Raw genomic sequence first — 16,638 nt, 5'->3', positions numbered from 1 at the left:
AATGGCATTATTTGTTTAAAAATCCTGTATATAATTTTTTATGAGATGTAATATAATAGTATACAACAATAATTTGATTAATCTTTAAAAACTAGTTAAAAAAAATGAATATTTAAAGCACTTTCAACTTAAAAAAAAACTATACTCACCTAATAACACCATAATTATTTTAATTTTAAATGGTTTAAACCAGTTTTTGGCCAGTCGGAAAAGGGGCTTAAATGAATTGTGTTTGAACAAGACTAAGCTGAACAAGAACAACTACAATTTCCCATTCTCTGTATTTTTATTCTGTATATATATAAAAAATAACTAACAGGTAACCATACAGCAACTGGTTCTGAAACAAACAAAAACAAATTCAACTGAATTGGAAATGAAAGAAAAAAAGTAATAAAAAAAAAAGTAAACAAAAATCCACAGACTCTTGATATCTTCTAATATAATTTCCAACTCGACTGCAAATGTAAATGTTTTTTTTTCAATAAGGCCCAATACATCAGCCCTTCATCTCCAAGTGGCATAGCAATCTTGTCACTTCTTGCGACGATCAGCTACTGCTGGGCAGCTCCGCTTGGGTGTCCAATGCACACAATGCTAGGCTGGTGGCCTCTCGATGAGTCAGGATTCTCAAGCAATGATGAAATGCTCGTTCTAGGCTGTAACACAAAACGTTTGAATTACTACATTATTAAACCAGCATGGGGAGGAGACCACAACACAACATCAGGAGGTTCAGTGATGCAACCAATAAGTCATAAGACACAAACATACTTGCACAAAGTCCATGAGGTAGGAAATGGCTGATTTAACACTGCAGCGACTCCATCCAGCCCCTCGTCCTGATGGCATTGGTGGAAGAAGGTGTATGAGCATCTGAAGTGCTTTGAAGCAAAGCATGTCTACATGAAAATATTAGAATCCAAATTAGATATCTACCATTACACAAGGTTAAAGTGCATATGACACCTAAAAAAAAAGGTAAACGGCATATAATTATCAAGACTATACATAAAACATAGTACTTTGAAGTCATGTGTAAACCCGATGATTGAAAAATTAGGTTTGTACGCGATTTCAAAGTGTGGTTTTCGCGACGCTCTTCGGCAAGCAGTGCCGGCTTACCTGAAACCTGAAGTCTGTGGCAGAAAATTGCTCAAAATTGCTGAATTCTTCACCCTCCATCGATAGCTGTGTGGTGTGGGAACGAATGAAGTCTACCACCACTGACATCACAGGGTCACCTGGCGGTAGACCTCATTCGTTCCCACGCCACACAACTAGCGATGGAGGTTGAAGAATTCAGCAATTTTGAGCAATTTTCTGCAACAGACTCAAGCAGAGATGAGATTGAGGAAGACTTCGATCCGGATCAGTTTGTAAAGGTGATTGTGAGCATTGAGCCGTATCTGGAAGACGAGCCAGCAGAAGAGCCGAGTTCTGACAGTGATGACATAGTAGCTAGCTAGCCTCGCTGCTAATAAGTATAACGCCCCCCTCATTGAGGCAGATGTACCGTTTGCCTCCAGTCTCTTAGCTCTTTCACAGCTGTTGTTTGTTAGGTCAGCCATTCTAAATACGTGAAATACATTCCCTATTTAATGGATAGAGAGCGATGCTTCCAGCATTACTTCACAGCAAATTACTTTAGTTGTCATTTCAAGCTTGCTGGAGAAGGCACTCTTGTGCGACACACATTCTGCACCCACTTCTCGCGTACTTCCTCGTCTTTTGGAAATTTGAAAAGGCTAAAAGAATGGGAACTGACGTTCGAGCAATATGCTGCAACACACCGTGAAGGCATATTTACAACTGATCCTTAAGAAATAGCCGGTGGCTCCCTGAGAAAATCTGTTTTCTGTCAGGAAAAATGGCGACCAAGTGCAACAGAGTACCTCCGTTTAAGTAATTTAAGTGATTTAAGTTTTTAACGCAGGGTGGTAGTGAGTCGCTTGGGAAGTCGGTAGCTCAGTGGCGCTGCATTCAAATGATGATTTTAACAAGTCAAATGTGTATATTTTTCCTCAACATATATATATCGATTGTGAAATACCACCTTCGTTCTATTTATTAAAAAAAATTAGTGTTGAGGTGTCATATGCACTTTAAGTCATCTTGAACAATTAAACTGGCTTCAGTTATTATCCATTGCATAAAAGTTATAAGTGCATTTCCCCCCTATCTTTCTGAATGCGAACCAACATACCATCACTGTTGTTCCTGGTGGTTGAAGGATTTTCCAGATCCTCAGACAACTCCAACGCAGCAACCTTCATTAGCTTAGGGATGATGTTCATCTGCCATTTGCGAAGGAAAAGATCAGCTTTCCCCTCAAACTGGCTATCGAAGTCGAACTAAGATGTACAAAGATAAATATTCAATCCAATTTATTCATTTGAATTTACAGGCTATATTTACTGAGATATTGGGGGGGGGGGGGGGTAAGTGTTCCTTTTCATGGGTTGAAGGTAGAGAGTGGACATGAGGCATCAGTCAATAATACCAAAAATACAATGGCCCTTATTTCTGAAACAATAAACATTTGGTACATCAGTAAAATGTGGGGTGGGAAGGTAAACATCATTTTTTTTTTCACTTACATATCCCTCATTGTGTTCCTGGATTTTGACACTCAATTTAGGAAACGTGGTGACAACATTCTTGTCAAGACGCACCTTGTCATCACTGGATGGGTAACTGAAAATAACAGACAGCATCAACCAAACCATTTCTAAACACACATTGAAGAGTTCAGAAGTCCACCTGACCTTTTTTGTGGTAAATTGGAAAAAACACAGCTGGCATGATTATCGTATAGTAGGCACTGAGAATATTTCCCTTTATATCATACCTAAATTTTTAAGTTTTTGCACCTGAACTCTTCAATTAGAAACATGTATTGCCATCAGTTATACTCACACTTCACATGTATTGACTAAAATATTAATTTTAAGTATGAGATATATAAGAACAACTTCCACTCCACTGTCAATACTTTTGAATCTCACACTTTGACAGTGTCGTCAACTTACAATCCTCATCTCTCCTCAAGATTGCTGACAGCAACCCTCACAAGTAGCACCCTGTTTTTTGTGCATATGGTACCAGATTTCTCATATTCTGTGAGTATGTTTGGAGCTTTTGATTGAATTAGTACTTTGAGTACTCCAATCCACTGTCGTCCAGCCTGTCATGGGAAGGTAGAAAATGTGTCTGTCTTGGCAGGGGAGGAGGCTGGAGAAAAACACAAACCAAAGCAAAAATGTATGAGCCATTGGTGCAGTTTAAAATCCCTAAACAAACATTTAAAACACATATTTTCAACAGGACTGCACAATTACTTAAAAAATTAGCAACAACTATTCAACCAAAGTTTTCTTATCTTACAGACTTACCGGACATATCAGTTGAATTTCTGCATCCGCTAGCTCAGAACCCGACCAGAAAAAAACAACTGAAATGTATCAAGTTCGTTGATGTCTGTGTTACGATCTGTATCAATAAACTCATTGAAGTCGGCATTATACATGAGAAATCAATCTATATATACACTTCAGAAGGTAGGCCATCTTGAGATTTTCATTCATCAAGTAATTCCTTCGCAGGTGGTAAACTATCTTGCAGATCTCTCTGCCATCTAGGTAGATAGATGCCAGTATTTTTTTTAAAAGCTAGCCTCCATTTGCTGATAAAGAGAAGAAAAACAAGGTTTTAGTCATTATTCACTACAGTAAAAAAAAAAAAAAAAAAAAACAGACAGCCACTTCTACCATTGCCATTGTTTTGCTAGCTAATCAAACCATGTAGCAAAATTAGATTGATAGATAGTGCCGTATTTGAGTAATTAAATCTTACCGAACTGTGTTTTATTTGAACCGTTCAAGGCCGGTTACTCTGTTGTAGAATTGAACAGAAAAAGAAAATGTAGCAGGTCAGGAACAGACAATACAATGACCAATACTCAAGCTATGCATTCAAGTTCACAGGAGATTGCTCCCGATTCCATTGTGCCTTGTCTGTGGGGGGGGGGGGGGGGGGCAACTCGAACAAACTAAACTTAAAAGGCATTTCACAACCAAACAACACAATAACATGTAATGCTGGTGTGCCGTGAGACTTTTTTCCCCATAGAATACATAGATTGTGCTTCGAGAGAAAAGGGTTTGGGGAAAACTGATTTCCACCACTGGCGTTGCCCCTGCTCTATGGTTATAATATAAAATGGAGCAAACTAGCCAACACGATATGCTAAATAGCTAGCCTTAAAGCTATGGCAAAAGAGTATCTATGATATGTGCTTAAAAGAGCCTTCGTCATTAGAAAACGCAATATGTTACTAGCCAGGTTATTACTTTCTCTCACTCTGCATGTTTTCAATAGCAAATACAAAATGCCAACCAATTTTACAGATTAAATTATCCAGGTTGGCTAGCTAGCTAACTTGAACTGTACATGTTACCTTAGCTAGCTACTATGGCTTACATTACCTAACGACTACGAACTGAAGGTTGTCAGTGCAAGCTAGCTAGTCAAAGTTAGCCAGAGCCTCATATGGTGTTGGCTACACTCACATTACGGCCCCCATTCAGCACACCAACATGACAGCACGACAACCTATACACAATGAGCCTTTCATCGTCAAATACAATGCCAGGGTATTAAGCTTTTTATTTTTGAGAACTCAATTAAAGTACAAAGACATTTACCTTTAGTCTTCTGCTGTCGTGTGTCTTGTCAGTGTTGAAACTCCGTGGTAACCAGTGCAAGAATGTTCTATTTGGGCGCGCGCAGACCCTACATCGGCCTCAATGCAGGAGGCGTATGAGAGCATAGACATAACACATGTATATGTCTATGTATGAGAGCATAATCTGTATGCTAACGGTATACTTTTAGCAGAGAGGCTAGCTAGCTTAAGCTACTATGTGTCTTAATGGAGTTTTGGTCTACACGAAATCAGCAACCTAAAATAATATTTGAGAGCTTCAGTTAAGACCACCAATACTGTGCACCATCCGTGTTGCACATAAACAACTAACCGAGTCAATGTAGACGTATAAAAAGTCGTGTAGATAGCTTAATTCACATCAAATATTTCCCACTAACAGGCTACACGCCGCCATCTTTGTTCAGTTTCGATATTTTTGAGTGACTCACTCTCAACCAATCAGAATGCTTGATTTCATCTACCCGTGTTACAACAGTAAATATACGTATTTCTAATGGGTTTTTTCTGTGTAAAACAACAGAAATATTCTGTGTTTTTACATTTACAGTGATTTCATGTTATTTTACATTTGTCATGTAAAATCACAGTTTCTTTTTGTAAAATGAATGGTATTTTAAAAATACAGAAAAAAACTGTAAAATAAACAGTAAAATTCTGTTTTATTACATTTTTTTTTTTACAGTGCAGGTTTACAGTGTAGGAATAAATATGGTGAGTATTCTATATCTCAACAAAGTGTAACGGACTCTAACCAGCCCGTTAAAATAATCTTAACTAAAATGTCTTTGTCTGGCTGGATGAATATGCAGACAAGGCGTGGACTTGATCTATCAGCATTTATTCTGTATCACAGAAATGATAGGGCGATCACACACAAGGACAGGGTAAAACAATGCTGGCATCCCCGTTCACAGACTTTCAAGCAAGGGCAAATAACAAATATAATGTACACAGGCTACTATAGGCTACCCACTGTTCAGTACATTACAGCCTACTGAAACACACAGGCTACTATAGGCTACCCACTGTTCAGTACATTACAGCCTACTGAAACACACAGGCTACTATAGGCTACCCACTGTTCAGTACATTACAGCCTACTGAAACACACAGGCTACTATAGGCTACCCACTGTTCAGTACATTACAGCCTACTGAAACACACAGGCTACTATAGGCTACCCACTGTTCAGTACATTACAGCCTACTGAAACACACAGGCTACTATAGGCTACCCACTGTTCAGTACATTACAGCCTACTGAAACACACAGGCTACTATAGGCTACCCACTGTTCAGTACATTACAGCCTACTGAAACACACAGGCTACTATAGGCTACCCACTGTTCAGTACATTACAGCCTACTGAAACACACAGGCTACAACACTAGTACCAAGGCACTTAGATCCTATAGTGAGGTACAATAAACGGAAGGAATACAAATGAAAACATAGACTTATGAATAAATTACATGACAGATAAGTACTCATAACACACTCAGGCAAACACACCTGTAACACAGAAATGATAGGGCGATCACACACCACAAGGCCAGGGTAAAACAATGCTGGCATCCTACAACAATGTAATTAGCCAGTAAGCCCCTACTAGACACTCAAAAAGTATTTACATACAGCAGGGATTTGGAGAAGTTCATTAAAGACTCTAAGCTTCATGTTTTACATTGCTACATAAGTAATAACTAACTAATAAGTACAATGGACATGAATTAAACAAAACAGCACGGTGCCTCCACTAAGGACATGTTGTACCAGTGTACCTGGCAGGAAATATGCAAATCCTCAGATATAATTACAATGGGAACAGTAATGGAAGAAAATAGCTCCTAATACCAGTGCTTTCAGTCAAACAATAGTGACTGATGGGCGCAATCTGATGACATTTATAGGACAAATAGGCGCCATTTAGTTTGCCTTTACTGTACACCAAGAAAATGATTAAAAAAAAAAAACAGACAAAACTACCAACATTTTGGACAAAATAATTATGAAGTTGAACTTGCACAAAACTAAAATGAAATGAAGAAAATAGACGTAAAGATGTTACATAAAAACTGGCCAAGTAATTATATATATACATATCATAATATAATTATATTAAATAAAGCAAAACAGAGATATTTTGTTGGCCTTCTACAGAATCATTTAAATGCCAGATAGCCTGCTGGGCCTTTGACTGGTGTGGTGGAAAATCTCTAGTCAAAGAGTCAGGAGTCTGAAGTTAGTTAAGAGGTGAACCCTTTATTTACACAAACAGAGGGGAGCCAGTTCATGAAGTGTCTGAAACAATCATTCAGTGCATCATTTTTAGACCTCCAAGTCTCCTAAATGAACCTGATAAAAAGTCCAATGAACAATTTAGAGCGCATGAGCAAAGTCTCTGCTGCTGACCCCTGAAGGGATCATGCTGGCGTGTGGGGTCGTCTTCTTGCTCCTTCTGTGTCGTCCTTCTCTGGTTCTCTCCCTCCCTCCATCATCCATGTTTGGACGTTCATGAATGACTATTCCAGCAGTAAAGATCAGTGTCCATCAGCATGTAGACAGATGGCTCTTATATTGTGGGTGTACGGTTCTCCCTTTTTCACCTGGAAGGCTCTAGAAGCCAACATGTCACTTTCACTTGGCCTTGCTGGGGCTGTTTTACCCGCTGCTAGCGGAGGCTGCTGCTGCTGCTGCTGACCTCTCCCTTCTGAAGGTTTGAACGTTAGGATAACCCACCCTAGAAGACAAACAATTATTAATGTGTTGAGTCTCATCATCCTTCATTCATCACAGGGAGACAAAGACTTACCTTAATCACACAGAGAGAGAGAGAGGAGACAGAGAGAGAGAGACACACACACACAAACAGAGAGATAGAGAGACAACAAACACACACACACTTACACAGACACACACACACACACAGAGACAACACATACAGAGAGAGAGAGAGAGACAACAAACACACACACACACAGAGAGACAACACATACAGAGAGAGAGAGAGAGAGAGAGAGAGAGAGAGACACACACACACACACACACACACACACAGAGAGACAACACATACAGAGAGAGAGAGAGGTTTGATCATTATAACCCACCCTAGAAGACAAACGATTATTAATGTGTTGAGCCTCATCATCCTTCATTCATCACAGGGAGACACAGACTTACCTTAATCACACAGAGAGAAAGAGAGAGAGAGAGAGAGAGAGAGAGAGAGAGAGAGAGAGAGAGAGAGAGAAGACACACACACACACAAACAGAGAAGAGAGAGACAACACATACCGAGAGAGAGAGAGAGAGAGAGAGAGAACAAACACACACACACACACACACACACACACACACACACACACAACACACATACAGAGAGGGAGACAACACACACAGATAGAGAGAGCGACAGAGAGAGAGAGAGAGAGAGTCACACACAGCTCTGTTGTAGTGTGTTAACACTTACTCTAGTATCTCTAGCTTGCAGTGGGGAATCTTGAGGAGGTCTGAGAGATGTTGAACTCCTGCATCATTAATCTCTCTATTGTTAGATAGGTTCAGCTGCTTCAAACAACAGGAGGGGGATCTGGCAGCTGATGATAAAGCAGCACAGCTCTTCTCTGTGAGGGAACAACCCTCCAGCCTGGGAGAAACATAATGACACATCTGATTATTACACTCACACACCATACTTACATAACACAGTGAAATCACACCAACACAGACACACACCTCTACCTACACACACAGACTTACCTCACTCAGCACCATACACAGAGAGAGAGAGAGAGAGGGAGAGATTCAACACAGAGAGAGAGAGGGAGAGAGAGAGAGAGAGAACACACACACACACACCCACACACACACACAGAGGGAGAGAACACAAACTCACACAAACATCTCTGTTGTAGTATGTTAAAAAAATACGTCTCTACACACACACACATTTAATGTCCTCTACACATAGGTACCTGTGAGCACATTAACACACATCAGTTGCAAGAAACACAGAGGGAGACAACACACACACACACACACACACACACACACACACACAGAAAAAGAGAGATTCATCACACACACACACACAGATTCAACAAACACACAGAGAGAGAGAGAGAGAGAGAGAGAGAGTCGACAGAGAGAGAGAGAGAGAGAGAGAACACACACACACACAGACAACACACACACACACACTCAGAGAGAAAGAGAGAGATTCATTCATCACACACACACACACACACACACAGATTCAACAAACACACACACAGAGAGAGAGAGAGAGAGAGAGAGAGAGAGTCAACAGAGAGAGAGAGAGAGAGAACACACACACACACAGACAACACACACACACACTCAGAGAGAAAGAGAGAGATTCATTCATCACCCACACACACACACACAGAAAGAGAGATTCATCACACACACACAGAGAGAGAAAGAGAGAGAGAGAGTCAACAGAGAGAGAACACACACACACAGAGACAACACACACACACACACACACACACACACACTCAGAGAGAAATTCATTCATCACACACACACACACACAGAAAGAGAGAGATTCATCACACACACACACACAGATTCAACAAACACACACAGAGAGAGAGAGAGAGAGAGTCAACAGAGAGAGAGAACACACACACACACAGACAACACACACACACACACACACAGAGGGAGAAAACTCGAACTCACACAAACATCTTGGTTGTAGTGTGTTAAAAAATACGTCTCTACACACACACACATTTAATGTCCCCTACACATAGGTACCTGTGAGCACACTCACACACATCAGTTGCAAGACACACATAGGGAGACCACTCACACACACACACACAGAGAGACAACACTCAGAGAGAGAAAGAGAGAGATTTATCACACACACACACACACACACACACACACACAGATCCAACAAACACAGAGAGAGAGAGCGAGAGAGAGTCAACAGAGAGAGAGAAAGAGAGAACACACACACACACACAGACAACACACACACACACACACACAGTCAGAGAAAGAGAGAGATTCATTCATCACACACACACACACAGACAACAAACACACACACACACACACAGAAAGAGAGATTCATCACACACACACACACACACACACACACACACACACACACACAGAGAGAGAGAGAGAGAGAGAGAGAGAGAGTCAACAGAGAGAGAGAGAGAGAGAGAGAACACACACACACAGACAACACACACACACACACACACACACACACTCAGAGAGAAAGAGAGAGATTCATTCATCACACACACACACACACACACACACAGAAAGAGATTCATCACACACACACACACACACACACACACACACAGAAAGGGAGAGATTCATCACACACACACACACACACACAGATTCAACAAACACACAGAGAGATAGAGAGAGAGAGAGAGTCAACAGAGAGAGAGAGAGAACACACACACACAGACAACACACACACACACACACACAGAAAGAGATTCATCACACACACACACGCACACACAGATTCAACAAACACAGAGAGAGAGAGAGAGAGAGAGAGAGAGAGAGAGAGAGAGAGAGAGAGAGAGAGAGAACACACACACACACACACAGACAACACACACACACACACACACAGAGGGAGAAAACTCGAACTCACACAAACATCTTGGTTATAGTGTGTTAAAAAATACGTCTCTACACACACACACATTTAATGTCCCCTACACATAGGTACCTGTGAGCACACTCACACACATCAGTTGCAAGACACACATAGGGAATCCACACACACACACACACACACACACACACACACACACACACACACACACACACACACACACACACACACACAGAGAAAGATTTATCACACACACACACACACACACACAGATCCAACAAACACACACACACACAGATCCAACAAACACACACACACACAGAGATTCAAGAAACACACACACACAAAGAGAGAGAGAGAGAGAGAGAGAGAGAGAGAGAGAGAGAGAGAGAGAGAGAGAGAGAGAGAAAGAGAGATAACAAACACGCACACACAAACAGAGAGAGAGAGAGTCACACACAGCTCTGTTGTAGTGTGTTAACACTTACTTTAGTATCTCTAGCTTGCAGTGGGGAATCTTGAGGAGGTCTGAGAGATGTTGAACTCCTGCATCATTAATCTTATAATTGTAAGATAGGTCCAGCTGCTTCAAACAACAGGAGGGGGATCTGGCAGCTGATGATAAAGCAGCACAGCTCTTCTCTGTGAGGGAACAACGCTGCAGCCTGGGAGAAACATAATGACACATCTGATTATTACACTCACACACCATACTTACATTACACAGTGAAATCACACCAACACAGACACACACCTCTACCTACACACACAGACTTACCTCACGCAGCACCATACACACAGAGAGAGAGAGAGAGAGAGAGAGAGAGAGAGAGAACACAGAGAGAGAGGGAGAGAACACAGAGAGGGAGAGAGAGAACACACACACACACAGAGACCACACACACACACACACACACACACACACACACACACACAGAGGGGGAGAACTCAAACGCATACAAACAGCTCTGTTGTAGTGTGTTAAAAAATACATCTACACACACACACATTTAATGTCCCCTACACATAGGTACCTGTGAGCACACTCACACACATCAGATGCAAGACACACAGAGGGAGACCACACACACACACACACACACAGAGACAACACACAGAGAAAGAGAGAGATTTATCACACACACACAGAGCGATTCAACAAACACATACACACACACAGATTCAAGAAACACACACACACACACACAGAGAGAGAGAGAGAAAGAGAGAGAGTCAACAAACACACACACACACAGCTCTGTTGTAGTGTGTTAACACTTACTCAAGTATCTCTACACAGAGAGAGAGAGAAAGAAAGAGAGAGAGTCAACAAACACACACACACACACACACACAGCTCTGTTGTAGTGTGTTAACACTTACTCAAGTATCTCTACACAGAGAGAGAGAGAGAGAAAGAGAGAGAGTCAACAAACACACACACACACACACACACACAGCTCTGTTGTAGTGTGTTAACACTTACTCAAGTATCTCTACACAGAGAGAGAGAGAGAGAAAGAGAGAGAGTCAACAAACACACACACACACACACACACACACACACACACACACAGCTCTGTTGTAGTGTGTTAACACTTACTCAAGTATCTCTACACAGAGAGAGAGAGAGAGAAAGAGAGAGAGTCAACAAACACACACACACACACACACACAGCTCTGTTGTAGTGTGTTAACACTTACTCAAGTATCTCTACACAGAGAGAGAGAGAGAGAAAGAGAGAGAGTCAACAAACACACACACACACACACACACACACACAGCTCTGTTGTAGTGTGTTAACACTTACTCAAGTATCTCTACACAGAGAGAGAGAGAGAGAAAGAGAGAGAGTCAACAAACACACACACACACACACACAGCTCTGTTGTAGTGTGTTAACACTTACTCAAGTATCTCTACACAGAGAGAGAGAGAGAGAGAGAGAGAGAGTCAACAACACACACACACACACAGCTCTGTTGTAGTGTGTTAACACTTACTCAAGTATCTCTACAGAGAGAGAGAGAGAGAGAGAGAGAGAGTCAACAAACACACACACACACACACAAACACACACAGCTCTGTTGTAGTGTGTTAACACTTACTCAAGTATCTCTACAGAGAGAGAGAGAGAGAAAGAGAGAGAGTCAACAAACACACACACACACACACACACACACACACACAGCTCTGTTGTAGTGTGTTAACACTTACTCAAGTATCTCTACAGAGAGAGAGAGAGAGAGAAAGAGAGAGAGTCAACAAACACACACACACACACACACACACACAGCTCTGTTGTAGTGTGTTAACACTTACTCAAGTATCTCTACACAGAGAGAGAGAGAAGAGAGAGAGTCAACAAACACACACACACACACACACACACACAGCTCTGTTGTAGTGTGTTAACACTTACTCAAGTATCTCTACAGAGAGAGAGAGAGAGAGAAAGAGAGAGAGTCAACAAACACACACACACACACACACACACACACAGCTCTGTTGTAGTGTGTTAACACTTACTCAAGTATCTCTACAGAGAGAGAGAGAGAGAGAAAGAGAGAGAGTCAACAAACACACACACACACACACACACACACACAGCTCTGTTGTAGTGTGTTAACACTTACTCAAGTATCTCTACACAGAGAGAGAGAGAGAGAAAGAGAGAGAGTCAACAAACACACACACACACACACACACACACACACAGCTCTGTTGTAGTGTGTTAACACTTACTCAAGTATCTCTACAGAGAGAGAGAGAGAGAGAAAGAGAGAGAGTCAACAAACACACACACACACACACACACACACACAGCTCTGTTGTAGTGTGTTAACACTTACTCAAGTATCTCTACACAGAGAGAGAGAGAGAAAGAGAGAGAGTCAACAAACACACACACACACACACACACACACACACAGCTCTGTTGTAGTGTGTTAACACTTACTCAAGTATCTCTACACAGAGAGAGAGAGAGAGAAAGAGAGAGAGTCAACAAACACACACACACACACACACACACACAGCTCTGTTGTAGTGTGTTAACACTTACTCAAGTATCTCTACACAGAGAGAGAGAGAGAGAAAGAGAGAGAGTCAACAAACACACACACACACACACACACAGCTCTGTTGTAGTGTGTTAACACTTACTCAAGTATCTCTACACAGAGAGAGAGAGAGAGAAAGAGAGAGAGTCAACAAACACACACACACACACACACACAGCTCTGTTGTAGTGTGTTAACACTTACTCAAGTATCTCTACACAGAGAGAGAGAGAGAAAGAGAGAGAGTCAACAAACACACACACACACACACACACACAGCTCTGTTGTAGTGTGTTAACACTTACTCAAGTATCTCTACAGAGAGAGAGAGAGAGAGAAAGAGAGAGAGTCAACAAACACACACACACACACACACACACAGCTCTGTTGTAGTGTGTTAACACTTACTCAAGTATCTCTACACAGAGAGAGAGAGAGAGAGAAAGAGAGAGAGTCAACACACACACACACACACACACACACACACACAGCTCTGTTGTAGTGTGTTAACACTTACTCAAGTATCTCTACACAGAGAGAGAGAGAGAGAAAGAGAGAGAGTCAACAAACACACACACACACACACACACACACACACAGCTCTGTTGTAGTGTGTTAACACTTACTCAAGTATCTCTACAGAGAGAGAGAGAGAGAAAGAGAGAGAGTCAACAAACACACACACACACACACACACAGCTCTGTTGTAGTGTGTTAACACTTACTCAAGTATCTCTACACAGAGAGAGAGAGAGAGAAAGAGAGAGAGTCAACAAACACACACACACACACACACAGCTCTGTTGTAGTGTGTTAACACTTACTCAAGTATCTCTACACAGAGAGAGAGAGAGAGAAAGAGAGAGAGTCAACAAACACACACACACACACACACACAGCTCTGTTGTAGTGTGTTAACACTTACTCAAGTATCTCTACACAGAGAGAGAGAGAGAGAAAGAGAGAGAGTCAACAAACACACACACACACACACACACACACAGCTCTGTTGTAGTGCGTTAACACTTACTCAAGTATCTCTACACAGAGAGAGAGAGAGAGAGAAAGAGAGAGAGTCAACAAACACACACACACACACACACACAGCTCTGTTGTAGTGTGTTAACACTTACTCAAGTATCTCTACACAGAGAGAGAGAGAGAGAAAGAGAGAGAGTCAACAAACACACACACACACACACACACAGCTCTGTTGTAGTGTGTTAACACTTACTCAAGTATCTCTACACAGAGAGAGAGAGAGAAAGAGAGAGAGTCAACAAACACACACACACACACACACACACAGCTCTGTTGTAGTGTGTTAACACTTACTCAAGTATCTCTACAGAGAGAGAGAGAGAGAGAGAGAGAGAGTCAACAAACACACACACACACACACACACAGCTCTGTTGTAGTGTGTTAACACTTACTCAAGTATCTCTACACAGAGAGAGAGAGAGAGAAAGAGAGAGAGTCAACAAACACACACACACACACACACACACACACACAGCTCTGTTGTAGTGTGTTAACACTTACTCAAGTATCTCTACACAGAGAGAGAGAGAGAGAGAGAAAGAGAGAGAGTCAACAAACACACACACACACACACACACAGCTCTGTTGTAGTGTGTTAACACTTACTCAAGTATCTCTACACAGAGAGAGAGAGAGAGAAAGAGAGAGAGTCAACAAACACACACACACACACACACACAGCTCTGTTGTAGTGTGTTAACACTTACTCAAGTATCTCTACACAGAGAGAGAGCGAGAGAAAGAGAGAGAGTCAACAAACACACACACACACACACACACACGCAGCTCTGTTGTAGTGTGTTAACACTTACTCAAGTATCTCTACACAGAGAGAGAGAGAGAGAGTCAACAAACACACACACACACACACACACACACACAGCTCTGTTGTAGTGTGTTAACACTTACTCAAGTATCTCTACACAGAGAGAGAGAGAGAGAGAAAGAGAGAGAGTCAACAACACACACACACACACACACACACACACACACACACAGCTCTGTTGTAGTGTGTTAACACTTACTCAAGTATCTCTACACAGAGAGAGAGAGAGAGAAAGAGAGAGAGTCAACAAACACACACACACACACAGCTCTGTTGTAGTGTGTTAACACTTACTCAAGTATCTCTACACAGAGAGAGAGAGAGAAAGAGAGAGAGTCAACAAACACACACACACACACACACACACACACACACAGCTCTGTTGTAGTGTGTTAACACTTACTCAAGTATCTCTACACAGAGAGAGAGAGAGAGAAAGAGAGAGAGTCAACAAACACACACACACACACACACACACAGCTCTGTTGTAGTGTGTTAACACTTACTCAAGTATCTCTACACAGAGAGAGAGAGAGAAAGAGAGAGAGTCAACAAACACACACACACACACACACACACACACAGCTCTGTTGTAGTGTGTTAACACTTACTCAAGTATCTCTACAGAAAGAGAGAGAGAGAGAAAGAGAGAGAGTCAACAAACACACACACACACACACACACACACACAGCTCTGTTGTAGTGTGTTAACACTTACTCAAGTATCTCTACAGAGAGAGAGAGAGAGAGAAAGAGAGAGAGTCAACAAACACACACACACACACACACACACACACAGCTCTGTTGTAGTGTGTTAACACTTACTCAAGTATCTCTACACAGAGAGAGAGAGAGAGAAAGAGAGAGAGTCAACAAACACACACACACACACACACACAGCTCTGTTGTAGTGTGTTAACACTTACTCAAGTATCTCTACACAGAGAGAGAGAGAGAGAAAGAGAGAGAGTCAACAAACACACACACACACACACACACAGCTCTGTTGTAGTGTGTTAACACTTACTCAAGTATCTCTACACAGAGAGAGAGAGAGAAAGAGAGAGAGTCAACAAACACACACACACACACACACACACAGCTCTGTTGTAGTGTGTTAACACTTACTCAAGTATCTCTACAGAGAGAGAGAGAGAGAGAAAGAGAGAGAGTCAACAAACACACACACACACACACACACACAGCTCTGTTGTAGTGTGTTAACACTTACTCAAGTATCTCTACACAGAGAGAGAGAGAGAGAGAAAGAGAGAGAGTCAACACACACACACACACACACACACACACACACACAGCTCTGTTGTAGTGTGTTAACACTTACTCAAGTATCT

The 16,638-nt window shown here is 41.6% G+C and overlaps 1 long non-coding RNA gene across 1 annotated transcript; it reads right to left on the bottom strand.

The window, feature by feature from the left end:
* Positions 1–621: 621 nt before the first annotated feature.
* LOC308379958 lies at positions 622–3,618 on the bottom strand. The gene is made up of 5 exons (XR_013969006.1): positions 3,396–3,618; positions 2,601–3,234; positions 2,207–2,354; positions 775–902; positions 622–659 (listed from the first exon to the last, which is right to left on the bottom strand). It is a non-coding gene; the product is annotated as an uncharacterized lncRNA (long non-coding RNA).
* Positions 3,619–16,638: the final 13,020 nt, after the last annotated feature.

The sequence above is a fragment of the Sprattus sprattus genome (assembly GCF_963457725.1).
Source record: "Sprattus sprattus genome assembly, contig: SUPER_1_unloc_1, whole genome shotgun sequence".
NCBI lineage: Eukaryota > Metazoa > Chordata > Actinopteri > Clupeiformes > Clupeidae > Sprattus > Sprattus sprattus.
This window is presented reverse-complemented; position numbering and strand designations above follow the sequence as displayed.